Here is an 18,103-nt window from a genome sequence, read left to right on the forward strand (position 1 = left end):
GATGCATGGCATGCATTACTGCAAATCTTCAGGACAAAATGGATGTCTGGTCCCCAGTGTGAGAGTGCAGTCACTGATTTTAATGAGGTCTCTCCACCTTTTTTGGTCTGATGACTGTCTGGTCAACAGCTTGCTCTGGAGAAAGTTTCAATGCTGTATTTGTTTATGTCACAACTTTACAAAATCTAAATTTCAGACTGTCACTGAGTTTCATACCCAGATTGAAACATTGTAACCTCTCACACATTTTTAACCTCATTGCTGCCAAACCCTCCAAAAACTGATCAGGGCGGCAAGTAATGTTGGAAGCAAAAATGATATTCAGCCTGATCAGCTCCTTGATTTGGTCTGGCATAGATACACCAAAAGCTTATGCTAGCTCTACATAAGGAGAAGATTAAACAGGCATTGACAATGACATAAAAAGCACAACAAAATACACATTTGCTACATGGTTATTACTGTATTTAGAAAAAGAAAAAGTAATCATAAAAGAGTGCTTGCAGACTGCAGTTCTGGCTCCACTACCAATTTGTCTTATACAATTATCTCCCTATTTCCTTCTTCGATGCTTCAAGAAATTTTTCAGAAATTGTTCTTTTTCTGCTATTTGCATTTTATTTTCTTTAGAAAAAATAAAATGCTTTTTTATTTTTTCTGTAATCTTTTCCCATGAAGTCTAGCTTGAAGTTCCTCTCGAATTTAAGTTTCATAGTGATTTCATTTTCTCTGATTCTTAGAGCTTCATGTCTAATCTCAGCCTTCTACTTCCTCACTTTCAATACTCCTGATAGCAAAGACCTCTGTAAAAGCCATTTAGAAATGAAGAGATGCACAGAAATAATGCCAACCTTCAATTCTTCAAGAGATCAATTTATATTCTCTTGTAAGGGCAGAAAAGTGATTTGTTTTGTTTTTTTTGTTAATAATGCAAAAGTTATCAGCCCTGCAAGTGGCTGGTAAGAAAATTTCTGCGTTCAGGTTATCACAAGGCTTTAATTCATGGCTGTACACTAATGGAGAGTGTAGGTCAACAACAGGTTTGGTGGGTCTGTGGAAAAGTCCACAGGACAGATAGAAATCTGCTTGTATAAATAAATGTGTCTTTTAATGGAAGACTTAAAGTTTATGGAAGGAGAGCGGTACTTCTTTCCAAAATCTACAGTAAAAGGAGAAAAATTAATCCCTGAAGATGTTTCCATTGATGTAAAGGCTCCTACACACACACACACACACAGATTTGAGCCTAGACCATTGTCTGTTAGTAAGTTAAAGCTAGATGTAGGATCCCACAGAGCAAAAGGTGAATAGTAATAATCAGACAACATCCACAGAGTTACAGGCAGCCCATTTCAAACAGCACCACTTAACCACCCCCAAAGTCAGCCTGTAGCTCTGATTTAAGGGTGCTTATCCATTGCACCTTGTGGTTTTCAGAATGGCTGCAATTCCCTTATGGAAATAGTGGGATCATCTGTTGGAATCATCATTCACTGCTTAGAAAATGCCTGTCTATATATTTTTTATGGACTAATTAGTTGGCAATGAGATCTATTCATTGTGGTAACTATCCATTTGAAAACAGCATCTTTAATAAACACTTGGAATATTTGAGTGGAAAATTTATCTTTAGCTTTAAGAGTTCAGGGAAAATATCTTGGCCCTTTTCCTTGTCAATTCTGCTCTGTGCAAATGATCCAAGAGCAGAGCCTGCAAGGCTAGCCAGGCAAATCTAAGCTCTGTTACTCACACTGCATCACTCCTGTCCGCTTCCCCAGCTACTTAAACAGTAATGTTTCCTCTATCTTTTGCTACTGCTGTCCAACACCCATGTACTGTTTGGCTTATTTGCATTTGATTCAGCTGTTTCCTACTACTTCTTTGTCCTAATACGCCCTTGTGCACACAAGGGAAAGCCTGTGTGCAGTTATGCAGAGCTCATCACTGTCCCCAGATGCAGGCTTGAGAACTCAATAATGATTGGAAAAAAGTCCGGTAACATATTTGCTGGTAACATAAAGAAGTTGGTAACGTATTTGCTTCAGTCTTGTCAGATTTAAGTCTAATATTCACCTTAATACCCTAAAACCTTACCTGCTCAAGAGGATGAATAAATGACTTGATTGATTAGTCAAAAGAAAGAATCAGCTAAGATTTTAACAGTATTACCCAACCTGAAGGAATCTGATTCTGCCTTTCAGTAAAGTTGTGTAAAAAAGATTATTCTTACACCCATGGGAATTGTTACATGACTGCAGAAATTTCTCCACTGAAATGGAAACATCTCCCTTCTATACCTTCTGCTGACATGCCTGTGAACTGCAGCTCTGGCTGTCAGTGCAGCGAATAAAGAGAAGGAAAAATAGGGGGTGAGACGGAACGTGTGTGTGGGTGCACGCATGCGTAACCCTCTGAAGCTCAAAGCCGCCTCTTGTGACACCAGAGGGCAATGTTCTCTTGTGATACTGGTTGCGGGACAGAACCACAAACCTAAAGACTCTGCACCACAGGCAAAAGCTCTTTTGAGAAAAGACCGCAGTTTTGAAAAACCCCCAAGCTTTAGCAGTCTGTAAGCTGTACTATCAGCTTTGAAGCTCTGTATGATGTACAGGCTCTGGTGACACAGAATGCTCTTTTTTTTAAATCAGTTTTAAGCTTTAGAGTAGCTTATGAGTAGAGTAGCATTCAATGTCAGGGAAAGCTTAAAATCTCAAGCACTTATGTGCTCAAGGTAAACATGATATAAACCCCCCTATATTCACTTTTTTTGTTTGCACAAAATAATCACAAGTCTTACTTCAACCAAACTGGGAAATAATCGCTCGTGTAGTGGTTCAGTAAAAATTAAGGTCCTGATAAGTTGATAAGCATATGTGACATTGGGATAAAAGTTTAAAAGTTTTCTTTAGTAAAAGTATTGAAATCAGAAGTGCTTCCTTCTCCCCTTGTGCCAGTTCCACAAAGGGTTTATTAACTTAAATATTCAGTGAGCTGAAGTGATGCAATCTCTCTCTTTCCTGCAAATAAAATAAGAAGGCACTGTTTGTTGCCTGGTCAGGGCCATGCAGGAGCCTGTTTGAGCCCCTGGGAACGTGTGTTCTCAGGCAGAGATGAAGCTCTGGGCAATGGGCAGCTCTCCTGGGCAGCCCCAGTGCAGTGCAGTACCCCTGCCTGCAGCACACAGCCATGAATATCTGCCTACCCTTCATTCTGCAGGGTGGGAGCAACACAGATCCCACCTTTGTCTCAATGATTCATTAGCCAGAAGCCCATGGAGCTAGGAGAGACCAGTGGGAAAGCAGCACTGTAGGCTTTCCTTGTTTCTATGCTTTTCCCTAGGGACCTGCTATGGGTCACTGATGGAAACAGCCCTGCAGGAGAGGGACCTCTGATTTGAGCTGGTGCAGCTGTATCTTAGTAATTTTATTCTACTTGCTGTTGTTTTCCACTTTGTGCTGGATAATGCCATTTCCCATTTTCTTTGAGTAGAGGAAGGGAGAATATGCTTGAAAGGCTAGAGCTTAAGTTATCTGGTTGTTCTTCTGTCTTCCCCTGCCATATGCAGCAGCATCAAACACACATTATCCCTTTGTCTTAATTATCACATTATCTTCTAGAGGATTTCAGATATTGTCATGACTTGTGAGCTGTGATTACCTCACTTTTGTGTAAGTATTATGTAAGAAACTTTGAAAGAGATGCTAATTAAAATTCTGCAGATAAATGGGAAGGGGGATAAAATGGAATAAGGCTTGGTCAGAGGCACATTGTATCAGACTATCTTGCTTCCTGTCTTATCAAAGATTGATAAGAATCTCCATTCACGTGTCTAGTGGAAAAAACAAAAAGATGATTCTGCAGACAAAACCAGTAGATCAACTCTACCTATCTTGAGCAAAGCATCTGATGCAGTGTCACACAGGGAATTATTAGCTAAAATGGTGAAAATGGAGATTATTACAGGAACTGAGTTGTGGTAAGGAGCTCCTTAGATGAGAGATGACAATGAATTATGTTGTGAGGCAAATGATCAAGCTGAAATAGGTTACTAGACAATTTCCTCAAGGATTAGTCTCTGGAGGGATCACTAATATTTCCAATAAAGCCCTTGGTGTAAGAGACAGGAGTGTGATAATGAAACTGGCTGACACATGTAGGAAGCATCTGTAGTGTATGGCATTACTAGAGTCTTGTACTTGAGGTGATCGTGAGGACAAGAAGGCTAGAAATGGTAGGAGACAGGCCAAGGGAACACATCTGGGGCTAATGACATGAGTCTATGCTAGGATCTCAGTGGTGGGAAAGGACAAAAGATACTGGATTAGTTAGAAAAGTAAAATGGTGACTCTGATGGGGGTGGTGAGTGTGGCTGTCTCCTATGAGTGTCCTAGAGGGTACTGCTGGAATCTGAGAAGAACTAGTTTAACTAAATGGTGTGCTTGTGACAAAGCTGTCTGGGGATGAGCCAGCAGCCAGTTGCAGCTGCAAATTGGAAAGATTTCTTCTCATCTGAAATGGAGAGTATGGAGCCATATTCTAGAAGGAATAATAAAGCCAAAACCAGTGTCTAGTTTTAAGTTGATAAGCTTCTATTACTGATTGTACGATAATGCCTGCTCTTAATGACTGAAACTGGACTCAGTTGCTCAAAATTCCTCTTCCAGTCCTACAGTCTTTTCCATCATTTTTTTTATAGGGAGTCTTTTACTCAAAACATACTGAATTCTTTCAGTCAGATAAACTAGGTTCAACAGAGACAACTGCCATCTCAAATGCCTGGTAGCACAATAGCTAAGATACACGCCCAGGTAGGAATTGAATCAAATCTCATACCACCCTTTGAAAAATGAATAAATGAACGTAGACAGAACCTTTATTCTTTTCTTCTTCTAAATTCTTCTGCTATTATCTTAGTAATGTGTTTCTTCTTTCAAGCCACACTGAGATAAAAGGTGCACCAAGATGGCATAGTGTCACAGATTGTAAGGCCAGAACAGATTACTTGGGTCAGCTGGTCTGACCCATGGCATTTTTCGAGGCTATGTGGTACATTGCTTTCACTACCTTATCTTATAATGTCTCATCTGATACAATTTGACCTGCAGAGCTTTCCTTATTCCTTGGAAGTAGAATTGGATGATTTCTATGCGGCAAAGAGTTTATTAAAATCATTCTTGTTCCTTTCCAGGTTTATGAGCTGTCATTAAGTTGATTTATGTTCCTAAAATACTTAATTCAAAGTCTTTCAATGCTGCTGGTATATCTGAGACTAAGAACTTTTCACATGATACCTATTATTCCTGCTAATCTGTGGTTTGTTAATCAGAATTTTTGTCAGGATATACAGTAGGTACTATAAGCTTGGTATTGGCAGGTTTTTGATGCTGCTGTTGTTCCCTGACTGGATGGGTCATAAGCAATCCAAGCACTTTCAAAAAAACTTCTGACCACTTCCCACATAAACACTTCTGTATTTGGGTAGGGCTTTGCAACACATTTCCTTTCCATAAGTGTCTTTGATTACAGAAGTTTTCTGTTGACCAGCATTCACTCAGAATGGTGGCTGGTGCTATGATGCCTGCAACACTGAAATGGTCTTTGGGTTTTAGTCTCAATGTTCACCTGCAGGCACCACCCATCTTAGCTTTGCAGTTTTGTAGCACTGCTAGTGGCATACTTAGCCAAAAGTTTTTATCGTCAGCTTTGGTCATTCTTAATCTTGTCAGCTCATGAGCATGTGAATAAAATCTTTTTTTCTTTTGTTTCCTGGAACAGGTAGCGATCACAGTAGCTGCTTGCTTGGGTAATTGCTATGTTGTATCTGACAATCTTGATATGTGACCTTCATTACATTAGCTTCCACTGGAGTTAGCCACAATACACTATAGCAGAAAGAAATCAGTACCTGAATTTCCCATATCTGTGGAAGGTGCATATGTTTTATGTAGATTAATGTGCACACCTATAAGTACAAGTTATTCTAATTCTTCATTGTTCTCAAAATATGGCTGTGATTAACACATTCAGAATGGGCATCTGATTTGTTTACTTTTACATGTGTATTGTAGAATTAGGAACAATGGAAGAAAATTACGTCAAGCACTGCTTTGCTGCAACTCGCAACTCTTCAGGAGCAAAACCCTGCAAGGATATAGGCCTTGGATTTGCAGAGATTCAGAACAATACTGCTTGCCATCTGCTGAGATATAGTACCATGACTACATGGTGCACTTCTATGTTATTTTTGTGGTATTCCAAATTGTAGCAGAAAAAGAATTCTTTGAGGAATGGGAAGAATAAAGCAGTAGATTTTCTGTAGGTCATATAAACTCCAGTTTTGGAAGGTTTTCCTTATACTTAGGTAGTGGTGTCACTAAGACGTCTGTGTATCTGAGAGCAGCCAGCTGGCTGTGCACCATCACAGTGTGAGGCAGTGGTCCCAGTGCCCATTGCCAGGAGAAAGTGATGATGATACCACCAGACTCCATGTCAGCTACATGCCTGTTTTGACACAATCAGTGAAATACTGGTTTGGCAGAGGAGGTTGTTGGGTTTGGAGAGAGGTGGCTTTTTTCCACACATTTACATTTATTAACCCGCAGTACCACGGTTCTGCCTCCTTCCTTGCTGCCCTGGAGTTTTGGGCAGTGTGACATATATGTGCTGTGCTGCCCTGCTTCTAGCTCTGCGCTGGCTGCTTAGATCCTGCGGTAGATACTTCTGGCTCTACAACTGCAGAATCAGAGTTTGATTGCAGGTGTATGTCAGTCAGGTCAAGGTAACATGAAAGGAAGAATTAATTCTAATGTCTCCTCTGGGCAGCGTAGAATTATCCCCATTGCAAAGGTATTGAAACTGAGGAGTAATTTGCTGATTTTTCTCCCTTGTTCCGTTTTGTTTTTCCTAACATTCGCTTTGTTGCTACATCCTTTAGTGGCTCTCATTGCCTCCTCCCTTGCTGTTATCCCTGTTGCAATACGTGCTTGAAAGGGTAAGAAAGGATTCTACCCATGTTGGAGTCAAATATCCTCTCAAAGGCTTAAAATCCTGTAGCCATGTCTATATTGGATGCTGCTGCAGTTACCCAGAACAGAGACCACGCCAGGAGCAAAGAAAAGAGGCAGCTGGGTGTTTAAGGATGTTTAAACATACTGGAGCATATTTCCACTGGGAGCAGAAGGAAAAGTGTTAATCTACACCTCTCCATTACTTCTTGCCCCAGAAAATAGTTTAATTGTAGACGGCATAATAACTTTTAATCACGTATTTCCTCCAACCCTTACCTGTGGGAATATACCCAAAATGTAATCTCATATCTCCCAACAAACAGTAAATCTTTCTTTGTTGTCTCATGACCTTTAGAGGCTGTAAGCCTTTCAGACAACCCTTCCTCCCTCCCCCTTCCCCTCCCCCCTGCTGTACAGCCTCTGTTCTTTTTGCCTTTATTTCAATGTCTACAACTATAGGTTTGGATTTATGAGGATTTATGTTTTATTCTGTGCTTCTTCTTGGTATTTTAAGTTCTTGTAACTCAGACACAAAGCACTGGAGAGAGAATCTACAGAAACAATGTGCAGTGTGAAAAGGGGGACCCTTTTTCTTGCGAGGCTTCACATCTTCGAAGATGTGGATAGCGGGTTTTTGTTCCCTGCCAGAGGGGGTACTGATCCCTTGACACAATTCATAGAGGCAATAAGCAGAGTCATGAGGCTGAGAGTGCTGAGTAGCAAAGAAGTCATTATCACAGCATATAAACTGCTGGCAGTGGGTCTAACTTCCCCCTCCTGCATGTCATTCTATCTCGCTGTCAAATCCAACAATGTGCTCTGCAGGCCCTTCTTTTCAGTGAGGGTGCTGTTTGTTTTCTGTGCTGGTCTGTTGATAATTTTTTTCTCCTTGTTCCTTGCCTTAAGAACTCTTCGGAATAAATAGCGACATGTCAGAAGCCTTGTCTTATCACAATCATACCTATAATAAAAATAGATGACACTGACGATCAAAAATGATGGGGTAGAAAAGAAAATAGGATCATTAGCTTTAGGTTGAGATTTGGGCAAGACACTGTATCTGCAGGCTAATACATTGAGATTTGCAGCAAAAGTGCAAGCCATGATATCTGACATTTCATCTTGAATCTTTTAGTCTATAAATGTTTTGTCCATATATTTGTTGACTTGCATTAGATCAAAAACTGTTTGGTAAATGATTCTGCTAAAAACAAAAATCCATCAATAACTTGTGTGTGTGAATACATAAGCTTTGCCATCTCTGTTTCTCAGACTAAAGTTACTTTGACAAGATATATGCAGTCCTTGATCTTAAATACAAAGTCTTAGGTATAAAGATCTGCAGCTGGAAGAGGGCATGAGTAAACAACAAAATTAATTTGCTATTGGATTTAGGAGGATGTCTTATCAGTGCAAACAGGAATTATTGACCTTAGACATTTTGTGCCATTGGCAGTCTTCTATTTCTCTACTTTGTATCTCAGTAATAATAAGTAGTTTTCTATATATGTAATAGCACAGCAATTGTGCTGTTCTGAGCCTGTTATGTCCAGATTAGATTAAACAGAGAAAATTAGTTCTTATCATAATGCTTCATTAAAATTTTAGAAGTAGGACAATATCAAATGAGAATTTTATTTTATTATCTACAGAAATATGAAGGCAGTTGCATTTATGCTATTTATCATATCCAATTAGAAACAGAAATGTGTGAAAACAGAAGAAGAGTTAGCTTTCAGAATCTGGTGGAGCTTTTCACAAACACATGTGATATTTTTCCATATAAACTGCCAGCTCACAGCCTGTGCATCACTGCGATCACATTTATCAGCAGTTGAAGAGCTCATGTGATACATAGGTGCTACCAGCAGTGACAAATTCTGCTCTTGAAGAACTGAAGTCTTGTATTTTTGTGTTCTTTTTGAAGCTGCTCCTGTTGACTTTAAAGTCAATGGAACCTCTGCCATTCATTTAACACGTAGGAGTGTCAGACTCTTACAGAGCACTTTGATTTGCTCTTAATTCTACCCATTAGGTATGAATTTCCACATGCACCAAAAACAGTCTGGAAAGCTGGAAGGAGAGTGCTTTGTTATAATGGTAGCTATTGTTTATGAAAGGGAGAGGGAAGAGGCTCAAGGGATCACTCTTGGAGAGCAGCTCCACAGTCTTTGCACAGCAGCAATTCTGTTAAGCAATTAAACACCCAACCTTTCATCTATGATGTTCTTTCCTGTGTTCTTAGGTTTCATAAACAGTCAAATTAGGTATTCAGTAGTAAGTAACAAAATGTAGTTCTTATTTTAACAACCAACAATTAGTCCAGCAAATGATGGGGTTTAATCTGCCGAAGCAGTTTTGGACATTAATAGAAAAATAGTGAAATGAAATGATAATCAGAATGTGTCTCAACTCTGAAGTCTGCCTATTGTACTGTTAGTGAAAAATGTTTAGGTGGTGATAATGCTGCAGTGTGATAGTCCTGGACTGGTCTCCAGGCAGCCAGGAGTGTGCCATGCTCATCATTCCCTGTAGGACAACCAAGAAAACGGGGCACTGTTTTTCCATGGCTGTGTGGGCTTTGGCTCAGTCTGCCATGCAGTCAGGAGCTCATCTGATGTTTCAGTCGAGAGCCTGGTTTTCTTTTTTATTCTGTCCCAGCCTGCAGGTTTTAGCAATTATGCAGCTGTATGGGCCCTTTTCATGAGCTGGTCATCACTGCCTGGTTGAAATTATCCCCACAAGCACTTGTGGCCCAATTTGTTTCAGTCTTGCATAGATCAAGGGTACTTCCTTCAATACATGTCATATCCTGAGATAGCGTATATTCTTAAAATTTGGCAAGGAATTATGTGTAAAACCAAAACAAAAGCAAACAAGCCCACCAGACAATCTTGGAAGAGCAGACAGTTCCCTGTCTGGTGTGTTTGACTCCTTTAGATCAGTGTTTTTCATATAAACAACATTTTATTCTGCACACTAAGAGCCTGTGATAAGTTCCGTTACTACTGAACAGGAGAAACACATATGGTTACCCTGATATGAAAAACACCCTCTCAATGCTAAATATCTATCTTTTCAAACCTAATCTGTTACACGTTACTTACCTGCAGGGCAAAATATCTATGAATTGAACACATTTCTTGCAAGAAGCCTTCTAACAGAATGATGTGTCAGAAATTTACCTAATTCCTTTCATAAGCAGCTAAGGAAATAAGTCGGTTATTTAATTTAGGTGACACCCTCCTTTTCTGTGAACGTTAACACTGGGATATACAGTTCTCCGTATTACTTGGTATAAAAGAACAGTAGCCGTCCTTGTCTACCACTGTTTTTACCTTTTCTTGAGAATGCTCTACCAGTCATAGAACAAACATACCTACTTTAGCACCCTTGATGGAAGGTGGGAAGGAAAGAAAGAAACTCCAAATGATGTGCATGTGGCAGCATTGGAAAAAATACCTTTTTGATAAAAAGAGTCTGTACTGCCATTTAAAACTATAAACCTCAACTAAGATTTACATCTTCATGACAACAAGGGATACACTAAACATGTTACCACTAAAATATAGAGCAATGGTGAGGCTATCAAATGTACTGAAACTAAGTTTGGAGTTATGGCACTTTAATATACTTTGTGGGGAAGAGAGCTTTTTAAAAATATTTTTCAAAATTATGTCTGTATGAGAAATTCTCCTTAATTTTTGTGAAAGAACAAAGTTTAATGACTCCAAATTCTAAATCTAAATCTAAAAACATAAATTACTTCTTAACCTCAATTAACAGGACAAACTAATTCCTCTGCTGTCTGTCTTCAGCTGAACCTGCTGCTAAACAGACTGAACTGTATCTTGTATCAGTTACCACACAATAGTTAACACTAGGAATATTTTTCCCAATTCTGCAATACTCATGAACTCTACCTTTTTTTTTTAATATGCTATTCAGACTTCTGAAAACTGGAAGTGACATTCTGCAGGTGACATATAAATGATCGGCTTATTCTTCACACATGTTTTCACCATGTTTTTATTACAGGGTTTTTTTTTTTCATTGTCTTCATCTGGTTTTGGTTTCCTCATTCTCCTCACCTAACCTCTGATGCTCCTGGGTCATGGTGTGAGCTGCAGGGCTCCCCTTTGTCCTGCCTGCACCTCCCAGGGCAAGGAAGCCTGCCATGTATAAAGCATAGGGGATGCTCTGAGAGTGGGGCAAGGCAGCCCCTGTCCAGCCAGAGTGTGCATCCTCAAGTGAAGCAGGAGCAGAGCTGACTGGTTTAGTGATGTGCATACTGGTATCATCCAAATGACAGATTTTGTCAAAGCAGCCCCTCATTTCTACTATAAGTAATAAATTGTGTGAGTTTTCAACACAGATTAAAGGGTTAGGAGATAAATGTCCTCAATTCTCAGTGTAAAAACAAGAGAAAATGTAAGACTTTTTCCTATTAATCAATCTCCTAGCCAATGAATGGCACCTGTCTTCCAAAGCTGTCTGAAGCATATATTTAGTTGCAACCTGATAGAAAAACACCACACTTCTTTTTTTTTGTTAATTCTTAAAACCCGCACATTTATTTTAATATTATTATTTAGTACAAATTTCATGACAGCGATGAAAATTTGCAAATTTCAAGTTTCAGCTCCATTGCAATTGAAATTTGGTATAAAAGCCCCAAACAGAACCTTTTGTGCTTACGTGCTTATTTTATATGACTGTATAGAAGGGAATTTACGCTCAAGTGCTATCATGAGTCATGAGATAAAACAGAAACAAAGTAATCAAGTTTTGCATTGGAAAATCTTGTAAAAGCCAAAAAAATTCCAGGAGTAGCTGTGGACATTTTTTAGTGTATCCCAGTGCAAATCATGGATGTGTGGTGTACTTAGTCATGAAGAGTCCTACTAGCATCACTGGGACTCCTGGGAACAATGCATGCTCATTCTACCAATTTGGGATTTGTAATTATTTCCCATAATAAGCACATCTGTACAGCACATTGTTGGTCTTAAAAAATACTGCATAGAATAGTGATGAAAAATCTTGCAGAGAATCTTTAGGTGTTTTATGGGCAGATAAAAATACATGTAAGTATTATTAATAGCTTGTAAGCAATCATTTGTATCTATAAATATAATTACTCTTAATGGGAAAAAAAGGATTTTTATTAGTCTTTTGTATATGAATAGTTCTACTGTTTTGACATACGCTTATTCCACCAGTTTCTTCCTCATTATTTTTCCTCATCCTTCATTCATTATAAAACCTTCTTCTGTACTCCGGATACCCCTTTTTAATACTGGTTTTGTTTGTTTGTTTGTTTGTTTTAGATATGACACTGGATATTATCATTAGTTTGAGTCCTACCCAAACGTTAATATCTTCTCTCCTGTAAACACTTATGCTCTTCCACTCATCTCGTCCTTACATACTAGCACGTTCAATCGTGCGCCATCAGTTTCTGTCCTTTTTACAGTTATCATCTCCAAATTATCAGTTATTTTCAGCACTCTAGTTACAAAATTGCATCCTTATTGGCACATGACTACAGTGTTTAAATACAAAGTAGTGTTAGTATTTAAATGCTATAGAAATGGCCTGTTTATTGCACATATTTATCCCTAAGCAGGTGTATGTATCCTAAACTGTACAACAGACTGTGCAAATGTGCTTTTTAGAAGAATGGTGGACAGAATGAGAATGTTCATGACTCATTGAAAGAATACTTGTAAACATTTATTGTTCTCATACTGATACCAGAAATGGGAGATGTCCTCACCTCTGCCGACTTGGATGCAGACACAGTGAAATGCTTTGGATGAGAGATTCAGCAGCAGGAGGATAAACAGCCCCTGGCAATGCCACCACTGCAAGAGGATGCAGAGAGAGCTGCCATTTGGCCAAGTCAAAACAGATACAGAGCAGGAGCGTACACACTGATGATCTGTTGCAATGATGTGCTGGCTGTTTGAAAACAGTTCTTGTGCTAAATGGGACCTGAAGACACGCAGATGTGTAAGCCTTTGTAATAGATGACCAAAGTCTCAGAGGACTGTATTTTTCCTGTGTGACTCAGGAACACAATGTTGTGCCTCTTCTAGTTGACTCAATCACATTGCCCTTTTTCCTATTTGGCACCTTCATAAAAGCACACTGCCAGAATACTGCTTCAGACTTAACATATTATTTCACTTGGTTCATAGATAACAAAGGTTTTCGTACTTCTGTTGCATTTCACACAGATCACTAGCTAAGATGCCTGAAGCAACTCTTGATCAAATGATTAGTGAGCTGCCTGTCTGAATCCTTTACAAGCTGTTATCTGCAACATTAGAAACAAATCCTTTTTTTTTTCCCCTGAAGTTCCAGTAGACAAACACAAAGGTTGGAAGAAAATGAAAATAAGTGTCATTTGGCGTCCATTCTACCTCAGAGTTTTTATCCATGTTCTTGTTATTTAACACTTCTGAGTATTAGAATTTTCAAAGCAAAAGCCACAGAAGTACAAACACTTTAATATTTCCATGTTCTCTTACCCCTTTCTTTGGTATGGGGCTAGTCACTAAATTTGAGCAGAACTTGTAAGTCGTTTCAGTCCCTTGGAAAAGTTCTTTTTTCATGGAAAATGTATTTTGCTCTGAAGAGCTGTTATCAACTCCTACTTGACCTTAGTTTGAGCAAGAAAGGTAGAAAAATCAGTTTTCAAGCTGTGCCTTCCACCCATGATTGTGTCCTGCCAGTGCTTTGGAAGAGCAGGACTGTGTGAGCTGCAGAACACTGCTTTGCTTGGGTCAGCTATGAGGGTAGTCAGCAACAGCCCTCAGGATTAGGCTGCATATGAGACTATGACAAACTAGCAACTGTGGTGAATGTATGCCTGTTTGCAGCACAGCCTTGTATTGTTTCTGTGAGTAGAATCAATATATTTTGGAAGAAGTGAGATAAGAAAACAGATGAGAAGGAATTTGTGCAAGTAAGCTTCTCTTGTCTCTGCCCAGATGTCAAGTTGAAGAATATGCTTTTTCTCATCTTGATTTGCTGTCATTTTGTTTGATTAAAAACAGGAAATTGCTTATTTCATACACTGTAAACTTCAGCTGATTCTGTTTGTCCAACATCAACCTACACAGAAAAAATAATCCTAAAGTATAAATGAAGCTTTTGTAGGTGACTAACAAGACTGATGAATAACTCGCAAGTAATATAGACAAAGTGAGAAAGGCAAGCCTTCTTAAGAAAAAGCGGAGGGTGATGCAGATAACCCACACCTCTCTTGCCCTTGCATTCTCTGGAATTCCTTCTCTTCGTGGCCCAGGCAGCAGAAACCAGTTTTGATGGTGTCATTACTTGTCCTTGAGCACCTGTGAAATCTACAGTTTTGCCTTTTTAGTATGACGCTCTCTGCCTCTGCTCCTGGAGGATAGGTGGCATGAGATCCAGACAACTTAGTGCTGAACTTTGGTTAAGGTAATAAATTGCCTATCTATGAGTAAGCTTTGGCACAGAAAGCCAGCGTCATGCTTGCCTTGGCATACACAAACTGGCATAACATCACAAGCTCGCAGCAGGATTGCCTGTGTCCATTTTGCCCTTGGTTTCCATAAGGACCTTTCTGTACAGGGCAACACTGGGTTGGCTTTGGAGGGTGAGCTTTCCACATTCAAAAACTGGGTAGATAGCTTGCAAAGGAATAAATCAGAAGAAGCACAATCCTTTGCCACACAATCTTCATCCTCCTTAGCATGCAGGAGAGTTTTGTTCAGAATGAAAGTTAAGTGCTATATAGATACATATCAAGTGGTGAATCTGTCCTAAATAGGTGTGCAATAGCTTAGAACAACCTGTGTGACAGTGCTGCAAGGTAATGGTAGGCAATACCATCCCCATCTCCTGAGTCAGAGCCCAAGGGCTGCCCTGTCTATATGCAAAAGGGTGCAGTAAGGCCCAGGTATCTGTTAGTATCACCAGCTTTTCTCCCCTTTTTCTGAAAGGACAGCCTAGAGGTAGCTGTATCCAATTGAGATGCAAGTTTGAGTGTTCCAGGCCTTGGAGACTTTAATGCTTCCTCTTCAGTTTTAGCCTGATGGTGGGGTTGGCCCAACCTGGGAAAGAGCAACTGTCTGGGAACTGCAATGCCCTCTCAGGTACTTCTCTTCTACCTTTGCAACTGACATTGCTATGGACATATTGCCCGTTTCTCTGTCCTGTAGCAAGCCAGATTGTTCTCCAAATCTTTCCCTGGGAAAAATTATCTCTCCTTATGGCTCCAAGATGGAAATAACAGACTAGAAGGTAGGAAGACTGTGGTTGCTCTAGTGACTATGTTTGCATTTGGATGTGCCCCTGATATGACATATCAGGACACTGCTGATCTGCCGTATCAAGTAGCAGTGGGTGAAAACACCACTTCTTTGTGAGTTTCCAGCACCTGGGCTGGGGAAAGCACCAGGGCTAGCTGCAGGAAGAAAATTACTCTGTACATGTAATATCTCTTTCAGTTGTACCTTCAAGTAATAAGCCCCATGGGACAAAATACAGTTATCATCTGGTTCTGATGTTGTCTTTTACTTTAATAGTAATTCACAAAATGATTTTTTTTTTTTTTTAATTTTAGTAAGGTGTTATTTCTGATTGTAACAAATACAGGGTTTCTGTTCCAAACATTTTGTTCTGAAATACCAGACAACAGCCTGCAGTATCATCATAACAGAGACAACTAGCAAATAAGAAAGGATGTAACAGTCTACAAGTTTTGAATCTAACAGAACACCAAACTAATTATGTGCAGGAGTGACAAGGCAGTGGTGGAGCATGGAACTATGAATGTGTAAGAAAGAATGCTTGAGGGACTGCAGTTGCTCATTCCATAACAAGTGGATGCACTGAACTTAGGATGCTGAGAAAAATGAGAAATCCTTTTTGATGTGTCAGACTGGTGTCTCAGGCTTTAGGGTGAAAAGTTACAGTTGTAGGATTAAAAATTACAGCCCTTGTAGAGGCACTGAAGTGAATAATGACGACTGTTTTGAAGGTCTGTGTCACAACTCCATTGATCTTTGTCAGTTTAATCACTGAGTTTAATAAACTGGCCCCTAAGGAGTGTTTTACTGTGTCCTCAAATACACATTCTCTTCAGCTCTTATTAATAATCTCAATAATAACAATAAATAAAATCAAAATGAGTTAACATTTTTCTCTTATTTGTGGAATCAAGCTTATGATTGCACAAAAATATGCTAACAGTCTCTGGGAAGGTCTGTGAATTCCAAATGCTATTGCAATGGCTATTTGTTAGAAAATTTGTATTGTATATCCTGATCATTAAAATTCTTATGCTGCTTATCCAGCAATCAGAACTTAGATTATATCTGCTGTTTGTGATGTAAAACATCATTTGAGAGTTTACTCTCAGTGAGAGTGAAGATGTTTATATACGTTATGCATAAACATGGCTAATGCCACAGAAATGCCCTGATGGAAATTCAGAGCTCATTCTTTGCTAACTGGTCACTGTAGCTGGACTTAGATTTAATCCAGAAGTCTTCTGTTGCATCTGACTGTGGATCCTGTACCCACATGAAGCTACAAGGGATGGACAGTGAGTAATGTAAGCAGATCTGGTTGTAAATAAGCCACAGACTGTGAAAGACTTGTTTGGCTGTCTCTGCCTGCATCTGCAGAAGTCGTGAACTGGAAAAGCAGATAATATCTAGTTATCTATTAACTTCCATGAGTTCTTTATCAGGCACAACATCTGTATGCAGATATAACAGGATAAGGTCCAAGTTACTGCGAGCATCTCTGCATACCTGGCTCCTGGGATTAGTTACCTATATGCAGAATCACTGCCTGATGTGGAGATTTGAACTGGAATGTCAAATGTTGGACCAGTTATGGGATCACTTTCAAACCAAGGGCGTATGGCTGTGTGTCTTAAATGAGTCCTCATTAACCCCTGAGTTTGCATGTTAAAATATCTGTAAGTTTCCCTAGCGGCAGCCCTTATCAAACCAGTCATTGCACTCTACAAGCTCTGTATGTAAAGGGAAAGGCCCATGCCTGGTACAAGCTGAGTACTTTCAGGATCCACTTTGAAGGAAGTACTTAGCACCTCATTCATGTACTGCTGTTTTTTTTTTGCCTTCTGTGATGAAAATTACCTTTGAAAAGGACTGAGTAATACAATTTCACTGCTTTGACTCTATATTTAGAGGTATAATAGGTTAACACAGTTCTTGTAAGGGCTTTAATTAAACTCTTAATTCTTAAAAGATTATTTGCAGTGGCTTAGCTACATCGCATTAAAAATCTCCAAGGTGGAAAGAATAGTGAAAATTACCTTCCATTTTCTCCCTTTGAGTGCAGTGGCATCTGGCTGCTGTATGGGGCCACCACTGAGTACAGCCTGGAAATTCAACGTAATTCAAGTCTCCAAGGGAAAATGAGACGCCATTCTGTTAAGTACAGGCATTCTGTGTACTTTCTTATGGAACGAACGACCCCTTTTAGGACTTTGTTATAGAAACAGGTTTCTTAGAAATAATATCCTTTTTTCTCTCGTCAAGTTTCTTAAAAACCTATTTTCTGTGAAAAATGGAAATGTTATCGGTTTCTGAAAACAATGAAACTTTTAATCAAAAGACAGGCAAAGAAGAAAAAGAAAAATAGCATCAAAATGGGAATATTTTAACAGATGCTTTATATCTTATGCCTTTGTGGTTTAAAAGGAATGCTCTCTCCCTTAAGATAGTCATTCAGCAAAAGAATCTGAACAGAACCATCATTTACCTTAAAAATATAGGATGGTAACAACAATCTTAGGCTTTACTTTATAACAGTAATTTACAAAACTGACACTCTCCTGCTGATTCACTGCTGATATGGTCTTGCCACTAGGCAATCTTCTTAAGTTCAAGGCAGAGGAAAAGTGTGTGGCTTTGAGGACTGCATCATGGTGAGACTGGTCCTCTGTATTAGTGTTAGTATTCTGTTGAAGGAGTACTGAAAGCCTTTAGTCAGCTGCCTAGAGAAATACCATCCAAGACAACCCTGTCTCACTGGAATAATTAAACTACTGACCAAGATGACAAGACCCA

Source organism: Pezoporus occidentalis, unplaced genomic scaffold, assembly GCF_034315485.1.
Source record: "Pezoporus occidentalis ecotype Australia unplaced genomic scaffold, CSIRO_AGI_Poc_V1 ctg34, whole genome shotgun sequence".
In the NCBI taxonomy this organism is placed as follows: domain Eukaryota; kingdom Metazoa; phylum Chordata; class Aves; order Psittaciformes; family Psittacidae; genus Pezoporus; species Pezoporus occidentalis.